Genomic DNA, 22,972 nt, shown 5'->3' on the forward strand with positions numbered 1-22,972 from the left:
AGACTACATCTAGGGGTCCCATGCATCCATCGGATCTAGTACTTGGCACACAGTAGGTGCCTAGTAAGTGCGCGTTGAATGTTTTTGACGGTGGAAGCAGTAGAACCTCAACCATTGTAGTGTTCCTGGAGAAAAACATTAGCAGAATGCAAACAACATTGTTTCCTCCCTCTCCTCCCAGAAGGAACCTCTACTTCCCAGCACCCAGATGCCAGGGACTTGAAGAAAAGAGTGCCCCGGCTCTGCAGGCTCTGAATTATCCCCAAATTCCCAAGGGAAAAGAGGCAGCAGAGAGTCACTTTAGCAAAGTGACTGGATCAGGTGTTACTCTTGCTGGATCAGGTGTTACTCTTTGTAATTAATAAGACTAATGATCCGTTGCTATGTTCAGCAGTTTGCCGTTTTCAAAGTGCTTTCTCAAATATTATGTCTCATTTGATCTTCACAACCATTCTGTTAGGTAGTCAGAGTAGGAATCATTTTTCCAGCTTTATGGATGAGGATACAGAGCCTTGGGATGTTAAGAGCTGTCCAAGGTTGTTGACAAATAAGTGGCAGAGAGGCAGAAGCCATTTGAGGTAGTGGTTCCTCTGCTTTCTCACCGTGGTGAGGAAGCCTGAGATCAGAGCCTCGTTTTTTGCATCTGTGAAATGGGGATAAGAGTAGACTGCTTAGGTAGTCAGGGATTAAAGGTGATGATGTGTATGAAGTGATCACCACTGTGCTTATGTATAGCAGATGCTTAGCCAATGATGGCAGTGGGTCATTAATGACAGTAACCAAGGCCAAGTTCATTGCTCCTTTGGGGGCTTGTATTCTGCTGACTCTTGTTCAGCTCAGAGTGTTGGGAAGAGCAGAGTGTAGTCTCCCCTACCCCAACATGGGAAGTCTGATTCTGGTGCACCCTCTGGCCCTTCCTCTGCACTGAGTGTATAGCAAACGCTGACCATGAATTTCTTTTCTATTTTTTAAATATCTATTTATTTGGCTGTACTGGGTCTTAGTTGAAGCATGTGGGATCCAGTTCCGTGACCAAGAATTGAACCCCAGTCCCCTGCATTGGGAATGTGGAGTCTTAGCCACTGGACCACCAGGGAAGTCCCCATGAATTTCTTTTGATTTGCAAAATATGAGATCTTTTAAAGAAGGGATTGATGAGATGGAAATTTTCTTTCGATAACAGGTAATTATGACAGTTGTGCCAAATATTTTATTCATTTTGTATCCATTTGCATTCTATTATCCTAACTCCTCCAGCTCATTATCTGTGTAACTTGGGCAAGTTATTTTGGATTTGGGAGCCTCACCTTTCTCATCTGTCAAATGGAGATAACAGTACCTATTCCACAGGACTGTCATGAGGATCAAATGAGTTAAAACACATAAAACCCTCAGAGTGGTAGCTGGGACATGTTCAAATATTCAGTTAATGGTAGTTGTTATTTTTTTCATTATATCACCATGCTTGGCACTGTGTTTAAGCCATCTGTCCCCAGCCGCCTTCTCCCTCCACCAGTTGAGATATATGGCCAGTGAAGTTCATATACAAAACCTACCTTCTGTTGTGTACCCTGCCTATTTACCATTCTTATAGCTCCACTCACTCATTCAGGAAAACAAAATTGGAAGCAAGTTGCACAAGAGTGATTATTATAGAGGCAGCCTTGAATCTAGCTTCATTTTTTAAAAATGTGAAGCATTCGCAAAGACCAGAGGACTTAACTCTTGTAAGTTACAAATCTCTTGCAGCGTCCAACATACTCTTGCTAATTCCAGCAATAACCAGTGGCTACTTTTCTGGCCTCTCTGGAACAGATACAGACTTGTTGCCTGGTGGGTCAAGGCTCAGGAGTGCCCTCAGGTGCTGTGACCCAGCTTCAGCTTGGCAGAACCTGTCTGGGTCCACTGGTCCTTACTTCCTGGAGCCTGGCACCTCCTCCGTGAATTCCCAAAATGGTGATAAACATCCACAGCAGGCCCACTTTTCCACATTTGATACACAACCCCCTGCAACTGGCTTCAAAAGAAGCTGTTTTATAGTTACTGTATCCTGCTATTTATCAGGCACCAACTGCGCAGCAGGCACTGCACGAGGTGCTTCATACACATCTCCAATCCTCCTGGCAATTCGCTGGGAGTGACACTGTCCTCGTATTAGGGGAGTGGCTCCATGATATCAACTGTCATGCCCAGGGTCACATGGTGAAACATGAAAGGATTCAGATGCCAGACTTCTGTTTTCAGTGCTCAGCCCTGCCTTCCTTCCATGTGACACCTGCCTCACCGTCAGTTTCAACTGAGGGCTCATGAGGCCCTAAACAGGTATAGCTGGTTTACTGACGTCATTGCCACCCATGACTCTCAAATAGTCCGCTTCTACCAGTTCTTGCACTGTGTATCCTGAGTATGTCAGAAAGAGCACTTTGCAACAGCCTTCATGGGTTTTTCCCTCCTTCCATGTCTCCCTGCCCTCCATACTACCAGTGTCTGCCTCCATACCACGGGATATGGCACATGGCATTGGTTTTTTCACTTAGCCAGTGTGCTCTGTTCCCCCCAAATAGACTGTTGCATGGCCTGAGCACTTCCTTTCATGAGCACTCACGGCAGCTCCAGGAATTCTCCCTCCCCAGAATCAGTCTTCTGTACGTGGTAATCTCCACGTGTGTTAGGCACCCTACTATGGGTTTGACCTCACTGTCTTCAGTTTCCCCATCAGACCCGGGAGGGGGACATAATTACCTCCATTTTACAGATGAGGAAGCTGAGGCTCAGGGAGGTTAACATCCTTTCCACAAAAGTGCAGCAGCTTCTATTTGAATCCTAGCAGTTGTACCCTGGGGACCTGTATCTTAACTGCTATGGGAAACTGCCTCTAAAGAGTCACCCCATCTGCCTTGTCCATGGTGTTTGCACAGGAAGCAGTGCGAAGAGTTCCTTTCTTTTAGGAGTTCACAGTGTGATGGGCTGAATAATATTGAGCTCCTGTGATCTGTTTTTATTTATTCAAGCCCATTTCCACGGGCATACCTGGGCAGGCAGATTCATGCCACGCACACCAAGGAGGCAGGGCGAGCAGAGGGGACAGCCCCCAGGAGCTGATGATGCCCTGCACGGCCGTGTTTACACCCCAGGTTGACTTCTTTGTTTGCTCTTTGCTGTTCTTCCTTCTGGCCTCTCATATAAGTTCTTAGAGCCCAGAGGTCATCTGGCTCTGGCCCCGTGTGATATTCCTGTTTGTGGCCCAGTGCTAGGCTGGCGGACATGGAGAAGGGAGGCCTTATTTCACTGGAAACCTGCTGCTATTATGGCTTTTTATAAGGCCCCAAATGACTTTTGGGAAACATCCACATGCTGTATGCACTGCTTCCTGAGGAACAGAATGGGCTAGTCTTCAGAGTCCACAGGCAGAAGGAAAGCTGCATTGGACCCTTTAATCTGCAGTCGACCTCTCCTCTCTGAAGCCTAGCTCTTCCCTGCTTTGACATATGTCCCATGGAAGATCCAGGGCCTGGATGTCTAATCCATTGTTAGCCCTCAAGCATGTTTTTCTGAAGCGCTGGACAGAGATGCTCAGTCTGCTGCTTTGACAGCCCCACTCCTTGGACGTTCAGGGGCCGAGGCCCAGGGGAAATATTCTATGAGAGACTTCGGCCTGCGAACTCTTCTCCCCTGGTGTCTGGCTCATCACCTGATACTGGTTTGGATATGTATTGATGGGGACCTCTTTTGTAGTCTGGGTCTGGGGCCTGTGTTTTAGAGGTGAAATGATCCAAAAGCTGTGGGGTAGCCAGGCTTGCTCAGGATCCACCCTTTACCTTTTAGAAGAGAATTGGCATTAATAGGGAATTCAGCTGGAGGAACTGGTTCAGAAAGGTCAAGCCACTGATCTGTGGCCTGTCCTGCCACAGTCAGAAGTGGTGGAGCTAGTCCCTGACCCAGACAACCTGACTCTTATTTCCTATGTCTTTTCTGTAGCTGTGTGCTCAGTCATATCTGAATGTCTCTAAATCCGTTCTGTACATACTGCCTCATTCCTATGTACACGTGTTATATGTCTCATCGCCCATGATGGCTTACAGTCTGGGGAATGGAGCAAAGACAAATGAGGTGTGATACAGTTTCAGGCAAGATAATGCATAGACAAGGGCTAAATCATGCAGTGCAGACAAGCAGAGACAAAGGTGATATGTAGACACTTTAGAAAGAGTTGAGGTTGGATAGGGCAGATATTAAGGGTAAGTGAGGAGAGATTACTGAAGGGTTAGTGATCTGAGTAAGGGGTTCAGGTTAGAGAGAAGCAAGCGATACAGTTTTCTTTATTGTAAAAGTAAGATGTGGTTAGGTAATAAATGTGGACAATATCAGAAAGTCCAAAGAAGAACATCTCCTTCATATTCCCACCACCCAGAGAATCCCCATTCCTGTTTGGTGTTTATCTTTCTAGCCTTTTCTTTTTGTTTTTCAGGCGATAGAATCAAATGGGCTTGTGTACACCAAGGTCAGGGGAAGGTCTCAAATAGTAGATGGGGAGTTTAGGTCAGAGAGAACCTCTGCTGGTTCCTTCCACAGGGGTGCAATGAATGAAGTGGTTCAGGAAGATTCACCCAACTCCAGCGAGCAGATGGGACCAGAGCCTGTGACGAAGCAGGGACTCCTCCACCCCTGGACCTGGGTCTCAAATTTCACCACCCACTGCACAAGAGTAGCAGGTTTACTCCTCACTGCTACCGCCCAGGGGGTCAAAGCAAAGAATTTGTCTCTAGTTGTGTCAACAGCTTGCTCCCGCTCCCACCCCCACTCCCGCATCCCACAGATTCTCTTTCCTATTTACTGTCCAGTGTCTCCAGCAGAGTTCTCCTCCCCTGGAGCTGGGGACACACGGCCGATTCTGCCACACCACAAAGCTTTGCTGCTGCCTGAGGTCATTTCAGGGGAGAAACTAAATATAGCGGAGGACCAGCATCAGGACAACTCCGTATTGTTCGGGCTGTTTAGCATTACCCTTCCGCCGACAGGCAGGGTCACCTGGGGCTCAGCGCCCACCTACTGGACTCTGCCTTGTGTCTTCAGTTCTCTGGCTCTGTGTTCCCCAGCCGGTGCTCACTTACACAGGACTGGGGTTCTGGCTCCGCCCAGGCCCAAGAGAACCTTTAAAGGAGTTGCCTAGGGGAAGGGGCAGCAGGGAGGGTCCGAGCCCAGGGTTCTCTGCCAGCTCAGCCACTTGGCACCTGTGTGGTCTTATGCCTTTGAGTCTCTGGCACTTCATCCGAACGATAGACGAGTTGATCTGAAACAGGAGTTCTGCACTGTTGTGTTCAGCCCCTGGAACCCTTTCAGATGCACGCTCGCAAGGTAGCCTGATGCATACAACTACACGGGCAGTGCACTGGTAGAGGCTGGGGAGACTGGAGCCCCAAGAGGCTCCATTGGAGTCTCAGGGTCCTGCAGGTGCAGTTTGAAAACCACTAGGTGAAGTGACCCTGTGAGGTTTCTTCCAGCCTTAGAATTCAAGGGTCTGTCTTTACGATGGCCTGTGGCATCAATGACCCATCAGTAGGGGTGGAAACTTTGTGACCTCTTGGAGTCCTTGATGGTCATCTTCGCAGGGGCAGGAATGGCACAGCTACAGAAATCTCGGGGCAGAGGTTTCTGTAGTGGGGGCTGCCCCCCAGGGGAACACAGTTTGCAGATCAGTTGGACGTGCTGGCGCACACTCTCACAGGCTGTTTTTCTCTGGCCTGCTCCTGCTTGCCTTTCCTTTGAATGCTGGTTTGTCCCAAAGATGAGATGAAGGTGAGGATATAATGCACTTCAGGCAAGGAAAATGCATTTAACTCAAGTTGCCTGGGGCCGAGTTACATATTTGATATGTGGAGTATTTGTAGAGCATGGTGGCGCCTCTGGCAAAAATCAGAAAACCAGGATCTGGGGCCAATTTTCTTCATTGAGCAAGTTTGTTTGTCAAGCACCTGCTTTGTATTCCTAGAGAAGCTTAGAGGAGATTCCAGCTTTATTAGGACCCCTTGATTTCAAGTAACAGAAATCTGTAACCAGCTGAATCTAACTTTAGCACAAGAGGTGATTAATTACAGGGTCTCCGGGGTGAGCAGGAGTCCACAGCACAGTTGCTACCTGGCCTTCAGCAGAGATTGGAAAAACCTTGTTAGATTCTCCCTCCTCCTCTCAACTCTGCTGCCCCTTGGGCTTCCTCCTCACCTCTGCAGCCCGGCTTTCTCCTTCCTCAGCCCACATGGCCACAGATGTTCCTACTACAGCTCCAGCCACACTCAGAGGGGCTCAGCCCGCCCAGCCCCATTCCAGACTCACAGGGAAGCGGGTCTAATTGTCCCAGCTTGGTCCACTCAGCTCCAGCCGGGAGGTGGGCTCACATGCAGCAAAACCCATCTAGTGGGGCCACTTCTGACCCTGTGCCAATTGGAAGCAGCTCTGGCAGAGGGGCGCTGGTGAGCCACACAGACAACTCCCAAGCCCTCAGCCAGGAGCTCCAGGCCCAGGGCGGGAACAGGTGTACATGGAACACCTACTCGCCACACAGGGAGACAAGAAAAGAGGTGACCCTTGGCAGGGGATGTTGTACACAGCTCCTCCAGTTGGGGCTGTCTGATGAAGGTGGTGGGGCTCCCAGGCTGGTGTCAGTGGTGGTCCCCACAGAGCTGGGGCCCCTCCTCGTCAGCGTAGGGGCAAAGGGTTTGTTGGCAGGATTACAGTGAAGCAGCTGGCCTTGTGGGAGCCGGGCCTGGAGAGTAGTCAGGGATGGAGGTGGCTCTGTCTTTGAGTGGCTGGTGACCTCTCGACTTGTGTCTGAGCATCTGCTCCTGGCTCCCTCCCTGTAGACTCAGCTTTCTCTTGTCGGCTGTTCCACAACCGAGCACACCAGTGCCAAGTCTGGCAGCCAGTTTTCTGGGTGCAGGGACCACCCAGGTACAGGCATCAGCAGCTGGGAGACCTGATTCTGCAGGCTGTGTGGCTGCATCTTTCAGGACTCTGGGCAGGGCAGGTGCTAAGAAAGGGTCTCTTCATCTCTCCTGCAGTCAAGGGAGTGCTTGTGGACACAGGTGAGGGGACCCCTGAAGATGGGAGAGAGAAGGGGGCTTGGGAAGGGGGACCAGCCTGAGCTGAAGCAGGGGTGCCGGGAAGGGCTGGAGGCAGGTGTGTGTTTCAGGGAGGGGGCAATAAGAGGCAAGGCCTGAAAGGCACCTTGCAAGCCAAGCTGTGGGCCAGGGGTGTGGAGGTGATGGGGAGCCACTGGGAACATGTGGCCAGGTGGATGCCAGGGACTGGAAAGGGTACTCTGGACTCAAAGGCTGAGAAGGAGAGCTGGGGCAAGGCCGAAGCCAGTTAGGCTGGATTGGGGTAGGAGGGGAAATGTCTGCCCTGATATCTTGGGAGTAGAAGCCCCTTTGAAGAAGGAATCCACAAGATTGGGTGACAGGTTGATCAAAGGAGAATTAGGGCCAGAGGTGTGGGAGACAGGGATGGGAGCATCAGGGAGGGCCTGGCGACACCAGGGACTTGGGGAAGTTTGTCAAAGGAGAGAGAGACTGTCAGCCTTGCAGTGCAGAGGGCTGCTATAGCGCTTGTTGTTTTAAGTTGGGAGAACTGAGCCAATGCAGAAAGGGAAGTAAGTCCCAGGCGAAAGAAAGGAGACTTCTGGAGATTGGGTCCTGGGCCCGCCAGCTCTGCTTCTCAGAAACTGTGATCCTGCCCGAGTCACTTGGCTTCTTCATCTTCAAAATGGAAACAGTATCTGCCCAGTCCTCTGAGAGCCATGTGGGGAGGGTCAAAGGTCACATACAGGACAATGCTTTGTCACAGGAAAAGCTTGTGCAGCTGCAGGCAGCCTTGTTACCGTGGCTGCTAGTATGCCTGCCTGCATGCTGACCCCTCTGCCGGGTCAGGGAGCCTTCCTTCCCGAGGCCACCCCTGACTCTCGGCTGACCTCGCTGCTGATGCCCTATCACCTGGGGTCACGTTGAGATCAGCACCCTTCTGGAACCTGAGCCTGGGGGTACCCAGAGGGCCACATAGGTGTAAGATCAGTCCCCCTCATTGACGACAAGCGTTCGCCTGATGGGTGCTGGGTATGTGGAGCCTGGTGGGCAGGACTGAGGTTGAGCTGGCCCTCCAGGAGATGCTGAAGAGGCAGGTGTGCGCTGGCTTACCCATCTGCATTTCAGAGTGAAACTGGAAGGTGCTTTTTCCCCCGTGTGGGCCTCCTTGGCCTGTTCCCCACACAGAAAACCATGGAGCCCTTGTGTCAAAGTTCCCAGGAAAGGGGGAAATGATGAAACCCGCATCCTGTTTTGCCACCGGCCTCGGGAAGGGGACCCAGGTGGGGACAGTAGATGGTGTCAGGGGCAGGAGTTCTGGTGAAACCCTGGGACCTGCAGAGTTGGGGGAGCAGAGACATGAGGAGGGGACCCAGGGTCAGGGAGAGCCGAGTGTGTGGCCCTCCTTCCCATCCTGTCCCCACCTGGCTCCACGTTGTAGCGTCCAGCAGCCTGGGAGCCTACTCCGTCCTCTCTGCCGCCCCTTCCTCAGGATGTGGCCTGGTTTTCCCTGACTGCCCACGTCCTGTGCCTCCTGACTTTCTGCCGGTTCACCTGCAGCGTTCTGTCTCTGGGAAGGCTGGTTTCCTGTGCCCACCTGGCTTTGGTTTGGGTCTTCCCCGGTGCTTTCTCTTCTTCCCCCTCCAGCCCCTTTGGCCGTTTCTCTCTGTTTCCCTCCCATGGAGCCTCTGCTCCCTGCTGCCAACTCCTTTCCAAGCCCCGGCCCCTAGGAGTATTACTTTTCCTCAGTCGCAGCAGCTGTGCATTTCGCTGGCTTACCCAGCTGTTCTTGTCCTTGACCACAGAGGTCATGTCATCTGTTACAATAAATAGAAAATGAGAATAAGAGGGTTGCCCGGTGCCTCTGGGCTGCCCTTGCAGCTCCCTTCCTGCAAGCCTACCGGGAAAACAGTAATAGTAACAAAAATAATAAGGCTAATGCTTATATTAATCCTTTGCATGTTCACTTATTATTTTCCAGATGCTGTGCTAAATATTTTACATGCATTATTTACAGTTAATCTTTATAACAACCTAGCGATATAGGTTTTACTGGCATCCTCTCACTGTTGAGGGGGACTGAGGCTTCAGAGGTTACGTCAATTGTCTGACATTACCTGGGAGTCAGTGGCAGAATGAGACTGGAACTCGTGTGGGTCTGACTCCCATGGCCCTCTCCTAACTGCGGTGATGTATCTGCCTCCCCCGGAGGAAGAAAAGTTGCCACAGGGCCATCATCCCCTCAGCCCACAAAAACTTCAAGTTCACCTTTCTACCAGTTGCCCGTTGGAACTAATAACTGCCCAGATAAGGAACCCTCCTGGTGTCCTTCTCAGAGCTGTGCTTTCTTTCTTCTCTTTTCTCTGTACCCCAAACAATCAGAGACCTTCAGATGGCAGGGGTCATAGCATTCCTCTTTGCTGTGGACTCCTCCTGTACCAACGTTCCATTTTACAGATGGGAAAGTGCCTCCTATTGACGTTACCCTGACAAAGGAGCTCCAGAACTTGAAGTCGTAGACTGATCTCTTCACAGGTATCTGGTCCCCCTCCCACTGAGTCACGTTGCCATTCTGTTCTGAGTGTGCTGGAAATATGCCCCAGAGGTTGCCTCTTCCACACATTCTGTATTGACTTGGAATACGTCTGCTCTCTGTGGTCAGCCCTCTGTGTTCTTTTCTTATCTGTGAGTGTTGAATGTCAATGGGAGAGGGATGGAAATAAATCTCTGGGGACTGGGACGTATAGGAAGTTTGAAAGAGTGTCTTCAGTGTCATAATCACGTCTTAGGTTTGGAAAAATCTGTCATTTCTAAAATGTAAACTATCAAAGGTAGAGTTTGGCAAAAAAGTCTTGTCTGATGTTATAGTAATTCCCAAGTGGGGCATGATACAGTTGTGTGTGTGTGTGTGTGTGTGTGTGTGTGAAGTCTATTTATCAAAAGAGGTGTGTGCTTAAAAAGACTGGGAAACATGGTTTCCAAGTAGGAGACTCTATTATCCTATGGCCCTACAGGTATTTTCCGGAGGGGCCTGCGGATGCCTTACACTGTGTAAGGGCATCTTGCCTGCTTTGTCTCAGCTGGACCAAATTCTCTTGGGGCTCTGGGTGGCCTACCTGATGGCTTTGTCATGTGCCAAATAAAGGTGATATCTAGGATAGAAGCCCATCCTGGAATTCAAAGCTAATCTGAAGCGTATACCTTTGTAAAGCTAAGGTGTTCACTGTTTGTGTGTGCCTGGCCCCTGCTTGGTCCTGGATATGCAACTGAACAAAACAGGTATGGTCCTGCCCTCATAGAACCCACAGAGAAGTGGAGAGATAGTTTATACCCAAATCATCCAAGTGGATACTACAAGGAGAGAAGAGGGTGCTGGGAGAGAATCATGGGGTAGGGGAGTGGATTATTTGGGGGTGGAGGGTCAAAATCACTTCCTTGACGGAGATACCTAAGCTGATTCCTGAAGGCTGAGACTGAGGGAGCCGTATTTGTCTCATGGGGCCCTACTCCCGGCCAGGGCTACTTGCTGACCTGTGAGACACCTTTTGGATGTGGATGAATGAGAAAAAGATGCCTGTTCTGTCCCTAGCCTTCCTGCTAGAGCCCACTGCTGATGCCTGAACTTAAACTAGGTTTCAGCTGCTGCTGGCCCCCGGTCCTGGCCCTTATGTGCTGATACAACCCAAAGTGGGGTGAGGGTGGGGAGGGTTACCCAAGCCAGATAGAAGGAACTGTGCAGGTGAAGACCTTTAGACAGCAAAGGGCTTGATGCCTTCCAAGAAGGAGAAGAAGCATCAGAAGAAGCAAGTCACCACCTCAGCTTTTCTCCCCGCATAAGGAGGTATTTTCCCTTTCAAGGAGGAAGGAGAGAGGCTGTGTTGGGGCCTTTGTCCAGAGCTGTGAGGCTGTCCAACAAGCCCTTGAAGTCTGGCTTCCATGGGGCCGTAGTTAGTGAGTGTCTGCTCTGACCTTCTTCCCAAAACAGATATCCCTTCCACAGGGTCCTAGGAAGAGGGAAGGACCCATTAGGAGGGTGTTATGGGGAAGCCAGGACAGAGACCAAAGCCTGGGGCCTGTCCCTGCCAGGTCCATTCAGCCACCCCCAGGCCAAGTGCATGCTTTGTGCCTAGTTCTTTGCTAATCGTGTCAGTTTGGAATGTCATGAACCTTTGACCATTTTCTTGTCTTACCTGGGACACACCACCTTTCATTCCACACATAGGGATAATGGACTCAAATGTGAATGATGGCTGGTGCAAGGAGGCTCTGCTGCATGGAAGGCTCTGCTTGCCTTGGGGAAGGTGGCAGGGAGTGCTTGAGTCAGTCCTAGGTGCATTAATGCACGTGTGTGCCTGCGTGTGCATGCTCAGTTGTGTTCGACTCTTTGCAACCCCATGGATTGTAGCCCTCCAGCTCCTCTGGCCATTTTCTTCTCCAGGGTATTTTCCCCCACCCCGGGATTGAACCCAGGTCTCCTGCATCTCCTGCATTGGCAGGTGGATCCTTTACCACTGCTCCACCTGGGAAGCCCTCAGCATTGATGCCATGGACCATTAATTTATGGAGGGGCTAAACTCTAAGCTCTTGGAGGGAGAGATTATATGAAATGCTGAATGTTGATACCTGGCTCATGTAGGTTCTCAGTCTGGCTTAGAGATTCATTTGGAGATTCAATGTCTCTCCAGGAAGACTGTCCAAATTCAAACCCAGGTTTTCTGTCTCTTTGCCCAAGGCCTGGCCATTGTGCCAGCTTCCTAGTGACAGAACAACTAAGGAATATTTGAGGAACTTGAAATCATGCCTTGGGGAACTGGGAGTGCTTAGCAAAAAAACAAAAAGGCATAAGGAGATCAGGAGGGTGGTCTTTAAATCCTCTAAGAACTGTTGTCAAGTGATATTATTACCTTTTGCTGAGCCCTTCCAATGTGCTGGCTACTGTGCTAGGGGCTTCATGTATATATATAATCTTATTTAATCTTCACAGTAATCCAAAGAGAAGAATATTAGTATCTGTATTTGGTAAGGGAGAGACCTGGGGCTTAGATTAAATGACCCACCCAAGATTATCTCTCTGGGAGTTGGGATGGGTCTCTGACTCTGCATAGTTGCTGAGAGATTTTAACCACCACACAGTGCTGCCTAGAGATTCTGTCATGTGGTTTCAGAAACTGGAGCCGGCACTTGTGGGTAGGAGTTCCAGGAAGGTAATTTTCTGTTCCCCATAAGGTGATTTCTCTTGCTAAAGGAAAACAGCCTGAAATTAGACTGGACTGCCTTCTGAGAGCCGAGCTTCTACTGCAAAAGACCTTCTAGGGTCTCCAGTTCCACTGGGATCTGGTTCCACAAAAGCTGAAGCTCTCCTGCCCTAGACTGGTAGGGCCTTTTTCTGAGCTGAGCAGTGAGGGCCACCTGCAGCCAACATGAGCAGCAGTACCCAGACTTCCTGAGTCCCAGCCTGGACTCTGTTCTGGTCTCTCTTCTCCATGAAGCCCCAGTTACAGGACTGAGTTCTGGTTTCTTCCAACAAGAGCTGAGTAGTGTGTACCTGACCCCTTTGGAATGGGGTCCAACCACCTGGCCAGGTCTCTGGACCCTGGCACTTATTTAGGCTGCAGGGCAAGGCAGATTGGTCAGGTGTTCTGGGCTCCTTGGGGCTGCTGATGTTTACATGGATGCACTGATTGTCCTTTGACTCTAGCTTTGCCTGGTGGCCATGTGGCTAATCCTAGGCTGCAGAAGGGTGTGGTGTGGCTCTCAAGCCCCTGCCACACGTCATCGAGTGAGTTGATATCTCCGGGAGCCCTTTTGTGAACTCCAGGAGGCTGCAGGAACAGGGGCCAACCAATTGGAATTTCAAGGCATGGATGAGATTGCCTTTTCAACTCCAGAGCCGGATTTTAGATTACGGCCAGAAATTAGAGTTGGGAAAGCACTAAAGGTGATATTATCTAGCTACCCGTCCAGCGGGGAGTTGCTTCACTCAGCATCTCAGCCAGGCTTCCCTTCAACAGGGCTAAGTTTGGGTGACTCTAAAGCGGGGAAGTCCTTCACATGGGTGAGGCCCTCTGCAGAGCATGTCCCTGTGTACTGCCTTGTTGCCCCTCACCATGGCCTTGGTGGGAGTGGGAAACGTCTGTGCTCAGTGAGCTTGGGTGATCCTGGGTGGGCCTCCTTTGTGTCTCCCACCCACTGGTTCTGCACGAGCAAGTCTGCTTCCCTTTGGTGAAGTTTTCCTGTTACCACTCCTGGGATGGGAGTCCGGGGTGAGCATTGGTGACCTGTCTTACAACATGGTGAGGATCAAAGGTAAGGCATGGGCCTTGCCCAGATCATTCCACACATGTAACCAGGCAAGAGACACAATCCCTAAGATGCTCAGTCTTCTCCTTTGCCGCTCAGCCACAGTCTGCCTCCTCCCTGATCTCTGGCGTGTTTTATGAGCAAGATTCAGAAAGCCCTTTCCAAACAGCACGGACAAAGCTTTTAGCTTCTTTCTTGCGAGTGCACCTGGCTGGTGGGGTGAGTGTGGGGATGGACACGTCGGAGCCACGTGGTACCAGGAACAGGACATAGCAGTGGGAGGAGGGATCTGGCGGCGGGCCAGGTGTGATGGCTAAGTGTCTCAGAGAAGAGCTGCTGTGTGAGAGGCTGGGGCCACCCTGGTAACTCCCTCCTGTTTCTCCTTTAGAGGTCTTTCACCTCCCTGCCTCCTTTTTCTTCCTGCTTTTCTCCTTTTTCTCTTCTTGTAAGGCAGCCTTGAGCTGTTCTGCTTTCCAGCTCTTTAGCGTCTTCTTTTCTGTCTACCTGGAGATTCCTGAGCTTAAGATATAGTGTCCTTGACACATCATATTTCTTTATAACTTCTTCCCCTTGAGGGCTCGGCAGCCATACCTGCCACTTCAGAGCAACTCCTGGACCTGGGAGCTTTAATGGTGAGCCTCTACCAGAGAGTCTGGATGCCTGGCTGCCAGCCTACCTGGAGCATTTAATTGCTCTGCGGGTGACATCTTATTCCACAGGGACATTTCACGACAGTGCCATAATTCTGAAGGACAGGGCAAGTGGTCGGAATCTGATGTGTTGTGGCAGGTCAGCAGGAGGACTCAAAGAGCAATAGAAGGAAACTAGTCATTTGTGGAGTACCTTCACATGTCAGGAACAGAGTGAGCTTCTCTTTCCAGTGGGCCTGTGAAGTGGCACCTTTATCTCTGTTTTATAGATTAGAGAACTCAAGCTTGCTGAGGGTCACACAGCCAATTCATGAGTGGGGTCAGAGTGCGAATCCCCTTCTGCTGACTCCAGAGCCCAAGCTCCTTCCTTCGCCTGGTCTGTGCTGCCTCTCCTCAGGGCCTCTGTCTTCACTGTTCCCTACCAGCACTGAGCCCAGCACCTGGCATGAACATGAATCATCATGGTGGTTGGAGAAGGTGGGCTCTGGCTGTCAGGCAGGGACCCACTGAGCTGGGTAGACCTGGGATGATTGGGCAGATGTCTGAGGCTCCTGTGGGCTGGAGGAAGGCAGCGGCTGTCCTCTGTCCTTGGGCCTTCTGTGTGGGTGTGACTTGGTGGGCTCCAGGTTCACAGTTGAGAGCATCCAGAAGTGGACTGAGGCACGGTGGTGCTGGGGGTAACAGACCCTGCATTCTGGCAGGACCTTTGATCTCGGCAGGCTCCCCAGGCTGACAGAGACCAGCTTCCTGGTGGCACTGTGTGGGAAGTGGTATTGGGGAGGTTATGCCACCTTCTTCCCCATTTCTCTTGTTCTCCCCACCTTCTGCCCCATGACAGCCCGCAGGGCGCGTGTGAGGAGACCATCAAGGGGCTGGAATAAATGTTGGTGTGCGTGTGGTGTGTGGTTTTGCATCCCTCAGCGCTTTCTCCAGGGAGAGTCGGGGCTTCAGACCATCAGATTTGTTTTTCTTGTCGCCTCCATTGCCTTTGAGGCTGCGTTTCTCTGCTTTCACCACAGTGTTCATCACCCCTGTTCGTGCCTCCATATGATTTCCTTATGGAGCATTTGCTTTGACTTGTACACCCTTTTCACCTCACCTCCTCCCCGACACTCTTTGATCTTAGGGGCTGGGCTGGGGGGTCAGGACTCACCCTTTCCCAGCAGGAACTGAGAAAGGTATAGACGATGATGAAGACTTAGGTCCCACCGGTGCTTGGCTCACCCTGTGAAGGCAAGTGTGTTTATTCATGTAGCACTCCCCTGCTGTATGAAAGTGGCCTAATGATGCAAAGGCTTGAAGAGTGAAGTTTATTTTTGTGTCTCTTATAGTGGCCCTGATTCTCCTTGATGTGAACAGACCACATGAGAGGGCGCCTCTGCTGCTTGTGTCATTCTGGGATCCAGTTCCTTTAGAGGTGTTGCTTTATCACAGGGCATCATTGTCCACGTGGTTGAAGCTTGGATTCTAGCCAGGGCAAGGGAAAAGAGGAGGTGGAGGAGGCAAACCTGCTGCCCTTAGACCCAGGTCCTCTAGAGCTCACATCCCTACAGCTCACGTTCCATGGCCACCCTGACTGCAAGGGAGGCTGGGAAATGTAGTCCAGCTGGATTGCCCCTTGCCAAGAAGGAAGGGAGAATGGATTTGGGTAGACGGCTGCCAGTCTCACCACAGACAATGGAGAGTATTTTCATTTGCATGTGCGGCTTCCCTGGTGGTTCAGAGGTTAAAACGTCTGCCTCCAATGCGGGAGACCCAGGTTCCATCCCTGGGTCGGGAAGATCCCCTGGAGAAGGAAACGATAACCCACTCCAGTATTCTTGCCTGGAGAATCCCATGGACGGAGAAGCCTGGTAGGCTACAGTCCATGGGGTTGCAAAGAGTCGGACACAACTGAGCGACGGAACGGAACAGAATAGGAAGAACTTTCCCTGCCTGTAATACGCCAGATCTCTTTGATAACTTGCACACACGCCTCTCTCCTTGGCAAACATCTGTGCACCAGACTCAGTGCAGCACAAACTGGGTGAACCAGAAGCTGAGTAAGGCAATTCCTGCCTTTTAGCAACTTGGTATCATCTGGAGAGGGCAAGTGTGGAGGCCAGTCTGTAAGTGCCAATACAGAGGTGCTCTTGTTCTTGTGCGCGAGGCGCTGCAGATACGAAGGTAAAGGACTATGCGTGGCCTCCATCTGCTCGCAGTCTTGTGGACTAGATGGAAGTGAAGTGTTGGGATCCGGGCTGGCTTGGGGAGTGAGGGGGGCTTCTCAGAAGGGGTGCTGTTGGAGCCAGGCACAGGAGGGTTCAGTTTCAGCTGAAGGAGAGGGAGGGGAGGAGGAGGGGAATCTTCAAGAGTGAAATCCAAGAGAGAAGGCATGCAGACTTGGAAACCCGGGCAGGGTCACCGGCCCGGGGGTGGTTTGAGCATAGTGGGGAGACAGAGAGTCCAGATGTCCACATGGCTCACTCCTCACTGCATTCTGGCCTCTGCACCTGCTCCTTGCACCTGCCTTCCCTGGCCACCCTTTCTAAAGTTGTGCCCCTTCTCCTGACTTTATTTCTTCTGCTTTATTTTGAGCATAACACATACAAATGCCTGGCACATCTATACTGACCTGTGAATTGTCTGTCTCTCCCACTAACGTGTAAGCCCCGTGAGAGCAAGGATTTTGTTTTGTCTAGTCCCTGGCAAATAGCAGGTACTCGGATGTCTGTTGAGTAAATAAATGAATGAACAGAAATGTGTGTTGAAGATCGCGTTCCTGAGAAACCTTGATTTCCATGCTGAAGAGTTTGGCTTTTATTTTGGAGGTGGTGAGAAGCAAAGGAAAGCTTCTGAGCAGGGGAATGACACAGCCACTGGAGAGAAGGCTACTGGCAGCAGGAAGAAGGGTTGGAGCAAGGAGAGAGTGCCCCTTCCCTGGTCCTGCCCCAGCTCCACGGCAGTACACCCTTCAGCCTGTGTCCCATTGGAGCAGCCCAGCAACCTTGCCCTGGGCGCAGTCATTTTTGTTCAGGGCTGAGCAGAAACTCAGTCTCTGGCAAGTCTTCATTCCTAGCAGAGGAACGGATGTGAGTTGACCTCTGCTTTTCTGTTTTGAAGGCCAAAGAGGGTCTAATAAGCACTCTTGTGCACTTCACTGGTAGAAGTGAAAATTGATGCAGTCTTTCCGGAAAGTTATTTGGCAAAAGGTAACCAAGTACCTTAGAGATATCCATACGTTTAACCTAGAAATTCCACAAGGACTTTTTATCATAGGAAAGTGAGCCAAAGTATGTGCAAAGCTTTATGTATGAAGATTTTTGTGCCAATGTGAAAAATAAGAAATTATCTGTATGTGTGACTTAAGTACCTCTGAAATCTTCCCCTCATCTCCATCTCACCAAGACTCTGCCTGTCACAGAACAGACCCTCCATGCAGCTGGAGCCCAGGCCTTTGTTTTCCCTCATGAGCTATCGCAGCGGCCTTCTTCCCCTCAAACCCACCCTATGCGTGGGTTCCAAGATGCCTGTCCTTCTTCTCCAACATCTCTTCTGGGTTCTTCTAGCTCTTGATGATAATGTCTGCACTGGCCTTAGACCTTCCATAGCCTATCCTCACCTCCGCTGTGCCTTGCAGGTCACCTCCTGCCTTGCATGTCGCCCTCTGGCAGCACTGCTTGTGCTTCCCCTAACCCTGCTCACCTCCAGGCCCTTGCTCCCCTTGCTTCCTCTGCCTGGCTCACTTCTGCAAACCCTGCTGACTCATCCCTGGACTTGGACCGGACTTCAGGACCTTTCATTGACTGAGTGAGACCCCATCTCCTGTGTTCCCATGATCCTGTGTGATCACAATCCTTGCATTTCTGTTTACGTTGGTTTCTACTATCTCCTTACATTTCTGTCTCCCTTACGAGCTCTGACCTTGAGAGCCTGTCTCATCGACTTTACGTCTCTGCTCCCCAGCACGGGGTCTGCTACATAGGAGAAGCTCAAAACATTTTCTTGAATGAGTGAATGAATGAATGGAGAATGATGTAAGTTTTTTGTTGTGAAGAACTACATCCTGTACAGTGCTAAACATGTAGCAAATACCCGTAAATATTTATTGAATGAGTCTATGTGAAACAAAAACAATGGGATTTTGGGGAAGTGTCTCATTAATTCTGGATTTCCTTTATTTCCTGAGTTGATCTCACGGGGTGGACCACTGGGCATCTGCCTTTTTATAGAGCCTCCACAGGTGAATCTGGTGAGCAGCAGGGGCTACAAATCACTGGCTTTGTAGCTTAAAACAAAAGCAGGACCAAGGACGTACTAATGGTGTGAGTTTGGGTTGTGCATGCTATGAGTTCCCTGCGATACGTGTGTTCACTGAGAGGAGCAGAGAGACAATTCCGCAATGTCTTATTGCCAGTTATTGCTGGATGTCAGGATCTGGGTGACTTTAATTTTTTTTCTTTTTATGTTTTATTGTGTACTTTTTCTCTATGTAGCATATGTCACTTTTATTTTTTTTTATTGGTAATTAATTTATTTTTTATTGGAGGCAAATTATTTTACAATATTATATTGGTTGGTTTTGCCATACACTGACATGAATTCGCCCCGGGTTTACATAAGTTCCCCCTCCTGAACCCCCCTCCCACCTCCCTTCTCCCTTTATCCTCCCTCTGGGTCATCCCAGCATGCCAGCCCCGAGCATCCTATAACATGCATTGACCCTGAACTAGTGATTCATTTCACATATGACAATATACGTGTTTCAATGCCATTCTCCCAAATCATCCCACCCTCACCCTCTCCCACAGAGTCCCAAAGACTATTCTATACATCTGTGTCTCTTTTGCTGTCTTGTGTACAGGGTTATCATTTGCATCTTTCTAAATTCCATATATATGCGTTAGTATACTGTATTGGTGTTTTTCTTTCTGGCTTACTTCACTCTGTATAATAGGCTCCAGTTTCATCCACCTCATTAGAACTGATTCAAATGTATTCTTTTTAATGGCTAAATAATACTCCATTGTGTATATGTACCAAAGCTCATATGTCACTTTTAAAGTCATGTACTTTTTAAGATTTTTATATTTTATTTGGTTGCTTCAGGTGAGGGATCTTCTGCAGCAGCGCACGGGCTCCCCTCTAGTTGTGGCACGTGGGCTCAGGACTCAGGGCAACAGTGCACAGGCTTAGTTGCCCTGTGGCCTGTGAGATCCCAGGTCCCCAGCCAGCGATTGAACCTGTGTCCCCTGCTTTGGAAGCGGGATTTTTAACCACTGGACCCCGCCCCCCAGGGAAGTTCTGCATATGTCATCTTTTAAACAACATAAGGAATGAGAAGAATGGCAGTTAGACAAAGGAGTCCTGGTTGTGCTCACCATGGCAGGTCCTGGGGTCCATCCTGGGCTGCAGCATTCCCGGGGCTCCTGGGACCAATTCTGACTCTGGGTCTAGAACCCGACGCTTTAACCCTTTCTGAGCACCCACTCCGGGGACATTGGAAACTGCTGTACACTGGAAACTCCCTAGGTCTGGAACATCCTGCAGGTTGAGGAACATGGTGGGATCTGGGGTAAGAATTTGCCACCACAAGGTAGTCTCCAAATAGGTCCAGAACAGAAAAGCTGAGCTGGGCTGGGCTAGAGGTGAGGTCATAGACCTGGGGACCAAGGCCAGTAGGAACATTGTGATACTGGGGCCTGGGTTGAGAGCCATCTGATAAGTGTGAGGCAGGGAGGGGCAGCCAGGTGGGACTCTGAGGGCTAGGAAGGTGAGACAGTTGGGGAGCAGGTAGCAGGGGACCAGCTGAGTCAGGAAAGCAGCCAACTGGAGGGAGGACCCTGAACCAATAAGCTCTTGGTTTGTAATCTCTTGACCCTGGAGCTGACCTGGCTGCTGTGGTTGTCCACGGAGGTGGGGGTGATGGTGAGGGGTGGTCTTTGCTTGTTTGTTATCTAATGCCATCTTCCTCCCAGAGCCTTTTTGAGTCTTTTTCCCTGTATGTCCTCCATCAAGGTGAGCTCTTTCTTTCCTTTAAAGCCCTGATGGTCCTGTCCATGCCTCTTACGGCCTTGATCACTCTCTGACTTTGTGCTCTTGTTTCTGGGCATGTCTTGTGCCCTCCTAAGGGAAGGATGAAGTCTCATGCATCTTTACAGCCCACACAGGCCATGATCAGGTCCAGGGAAGGTGGAGAAGTGCTTTGAACCTGCTTTCCTAGTTGGAAAGGTCAAGGCCAGGCTACAGCAGGGAGGGCTCGGCTCCTGGCCTTGTGGCTGGCCTCCTGCCTGGTGCTTCCCTGGGTCACCACGGCGACAGGATGCTCACCCGCAAGCAAATAGCATCCCCCGCACAGGGCTGCCGGCCTCAGCAGTTCTTGGCCCCAGCTGAGTTGCAACTGAGAGGATGCCTGTCCCAGCCCACAGGGCTCTTTAGTCCCTTTAGTGGCTGTGCTGAAAACAGATACCTCCCGCTGCCCCGGGTTTGCTGCCTCTCCCCACTGCCACAGCCTGTCGGCATGATCCACGGCAGCGGGAAAGCTTGGGGCAAAACAGGTGGTCTCCTAGCACCCAGCTGCCAGCTGCATCCTGTATGCCAGGGAGCCTTCCCACGGCCCTGCTTTCTTGTGGGTTTCAGCTCCCCTGGGAGCCTGCCTTTCTCCTCTGCGCTGGGGGGTGGTGGGTGGGTGGGGGTGGGGAAGGGGATGAGGAGGCTGTTCCTGGCTAGCCTCGGGATAGTGGAGCACACTTGAGGGAATGAGGTCTGACCTGCCCCCCCAAGTCTGGGTCAGCTCTTGCTTGACACAGATCTGCGGCCCTGGTCAGACTGGTCTCAGGCAGGGCAGGCGCTGTGGGCCATGGCCCAGCTGCCAGAGATAGGCCAGGCCCTGCAGCCTTCTCCTCTGGGAAACCCTGCAGGCAGGGCCGGCTACAGCCCTCCTGGTCACCCAGCTGGCGGCCTTCACCTAAGACCAAGGCCTGAGGGTGGCTCCACTGGGAAGTCGGGTGTTTTCTGCCTTTGGGCAGATCCTCTCTGTTGTCACCTCTCGCACTCTCGCCCTCATTTCCTGCCAGAAGACCTGAGCTCTGTCCCCCCGTGTGATCCTTCTCTCAGCTTTTGTTGAGCTCCTGTGTGTGCCAGGCACTGGCCTGGGCCCTGGAGCTCTTGAGATGGGTGAGGCCCAGCCCTGCCCTTGTAGTTTGTTTGTAGTACAACTCCTATGCAGGAGAGCTTTATCAGGACTTCGAGAAAGAATCTTTCCTTAGAGGTGCCTTGTGGGCAGAAGACGCCCTAAATCTTGACTGAGCTGTTTCTGCTTTGTCATGACAAGGATCTTCTACTGCCTTTCCCCATAAGGCTTATAAAGTTTTCTACCAAACCACACTTAAAAGCTTAAAACACGTAGACACACGACAAAAACCTTGTTTTTTAAAAAAGTCAATGTATATACAAATATATATTCTAGAAAGTTAAAGGCCCATCACCACATCCCACTGGTGGAAAAATTGGTGTGTATTCCCCAGATATTTTTTGCCTGCCCATGCTAGTACTGTCTTTATAAACTTGGGCTTATTTGAAGGTGCCTGTTTTCTTGGGAAGCACATAGCTTCTGAGGACCACCACCTACCCCTAGCAGTTATTCCAGCTCTAGACCTTTACCCAGAAAAATGGTGTCAAGCTCACAGTCTTCCTTGATTCCCGCCCCCTCCCCCCCAACACACACCAATTTGCATAGAAGTCGGGGCTTCCCTGCTGGCTCAGTCAATAAAGAATCCGCCTGCAGTGTGGAAGACCTGGGTTCGATCCCTGGATTGGGAAGATCCTCTGGAGGAGGACATGGCAACCCACTCTAGTGTTCTTGCCTGGAGAATCCCCATGGACAGAGAAGCCTGGCAGGCTACGGCCCATAGAGTCGCAAAGACTAAGACACGACTGAGCGGCTAAGCACAGCACAGCCCAAGATCTAAAACTCTGTTGAAAGCCTTTGATTGGCTAGAATTTCCTACTAGCCTCCCCTCCTGCCTTGTGCCCCAGGCTCCTCTTCCCTTTACTAGAACTGTGTGAGCAGTGGAGAAGTCCCATCTGGATGTAGAGGTGGGGCCTGTGGGTTTTTCTGCCCATTCTTCCTCACCTCTTGTGTTCCTGGCCCATCTCTTGACCTCAAATAACTGAGTCACAAAAGCATCACAACCTTCTAGAATTAAGCAAAGCATCTTTTCTGGTCTGGAATTCTATCAGCTCCATGAGCCACTCATTTACATATACAGATCAGAAGCTGTAATTGACAGATGTCTTAGCATTTCCATTAGAAAAAATATAGTCTAAGTGTAGTTGGAGAGAAATTCTTCGGACGCTTGTCGGGGAGGGTAATAAGAGGTCTCTGTCATGACAAGGCTGGGGGTTGCTCCACAGTCCCCCAGTGGTGGCATGGCTGTGTAGAACTGGAACCAGTTAGCCAGGGGTGGGCAGTAGAAAAGAAGAAAGCAGGAGACGACAACTAGAGTTTGTTTTAGAAATGACCCCTGCTTACCACACTGCAGCTGGTGTTCAGATATTTCTGTAGTCCTGACCTGGTCAACAAAGAGTGCAGAGCAGTGTTGAGTGGGAGGACAGTGGGCCCGGGAGAGGGCACCCATCGGGGCGTGGGTGGACTCATCAGACTTCAGCCTGTCTTGCTGCCCAGCACTCACTATTCCGGCATGACTCCAGGCCTTTGTTGCTTCTGTACCTTCCGCCTGGAACACCTACTCCATCACCCACTTCAAGGCCAAGTTCACAGCATCGTATCTCCCCCATGGAGCCTCCCAGATGTGCTCCTTCTCTCCTCTGCTTGCCCACCGCCTTCTGAATCTGTGTTACTGCTGGCTTGTCTGGTGGTGCAGTCATTCCTTCATTCGTTCACTCACTCCTTCAGCTGATACCGAGGACCTGCACTGTGTGAGGTGCCAGATGCCACTGTGAAGGAGA

The 22,972-nt window shown here is 50.8% G+C and overlaps 1 protein-coding gene across 3 annotated transcripts in view; it reads left to right on the top strand.

Moving 5' to 3' along the window:
• The window catches only part of UBTD1 (ubiquitin domain containing 1), a 51,809-nt gene that overhangs the window by 10,472 nt on the left and 18,365 nt on the right, over window positions 1-22,972 (top strand). The window contains exon 2 of one of the 3 annotated variants that reach the window (XM_088842233.1): window positions 9,531-9,608. The exons of the other annotated variants lie outside the window; for them this stretch is intronic. The gene's annotated coding sequence lies outside the window, so the exon portion shown is untranslated. The remainder of the gene's footprint in view (window positions 1-9,530; window positions 9,609-22,972) is intronic. 3 annotated transcript variants of the gene reach the window in all.

Source organism: Moschus berezovskii, chromosome 12 (assembly GCF_049115385.1).
Source record: "Moschus berezovskii isolate FMDL1 chromosome 12, NW_MosBer_1.0, whole genome shotgun sequence".
Taxonomy (NCBI): domain Eukaryota; kingdom Metazoa; phylum Chordata; class Mammalia; order Artiodactyla; family Moschidae; genus Moschus; species Moschus berezovskii.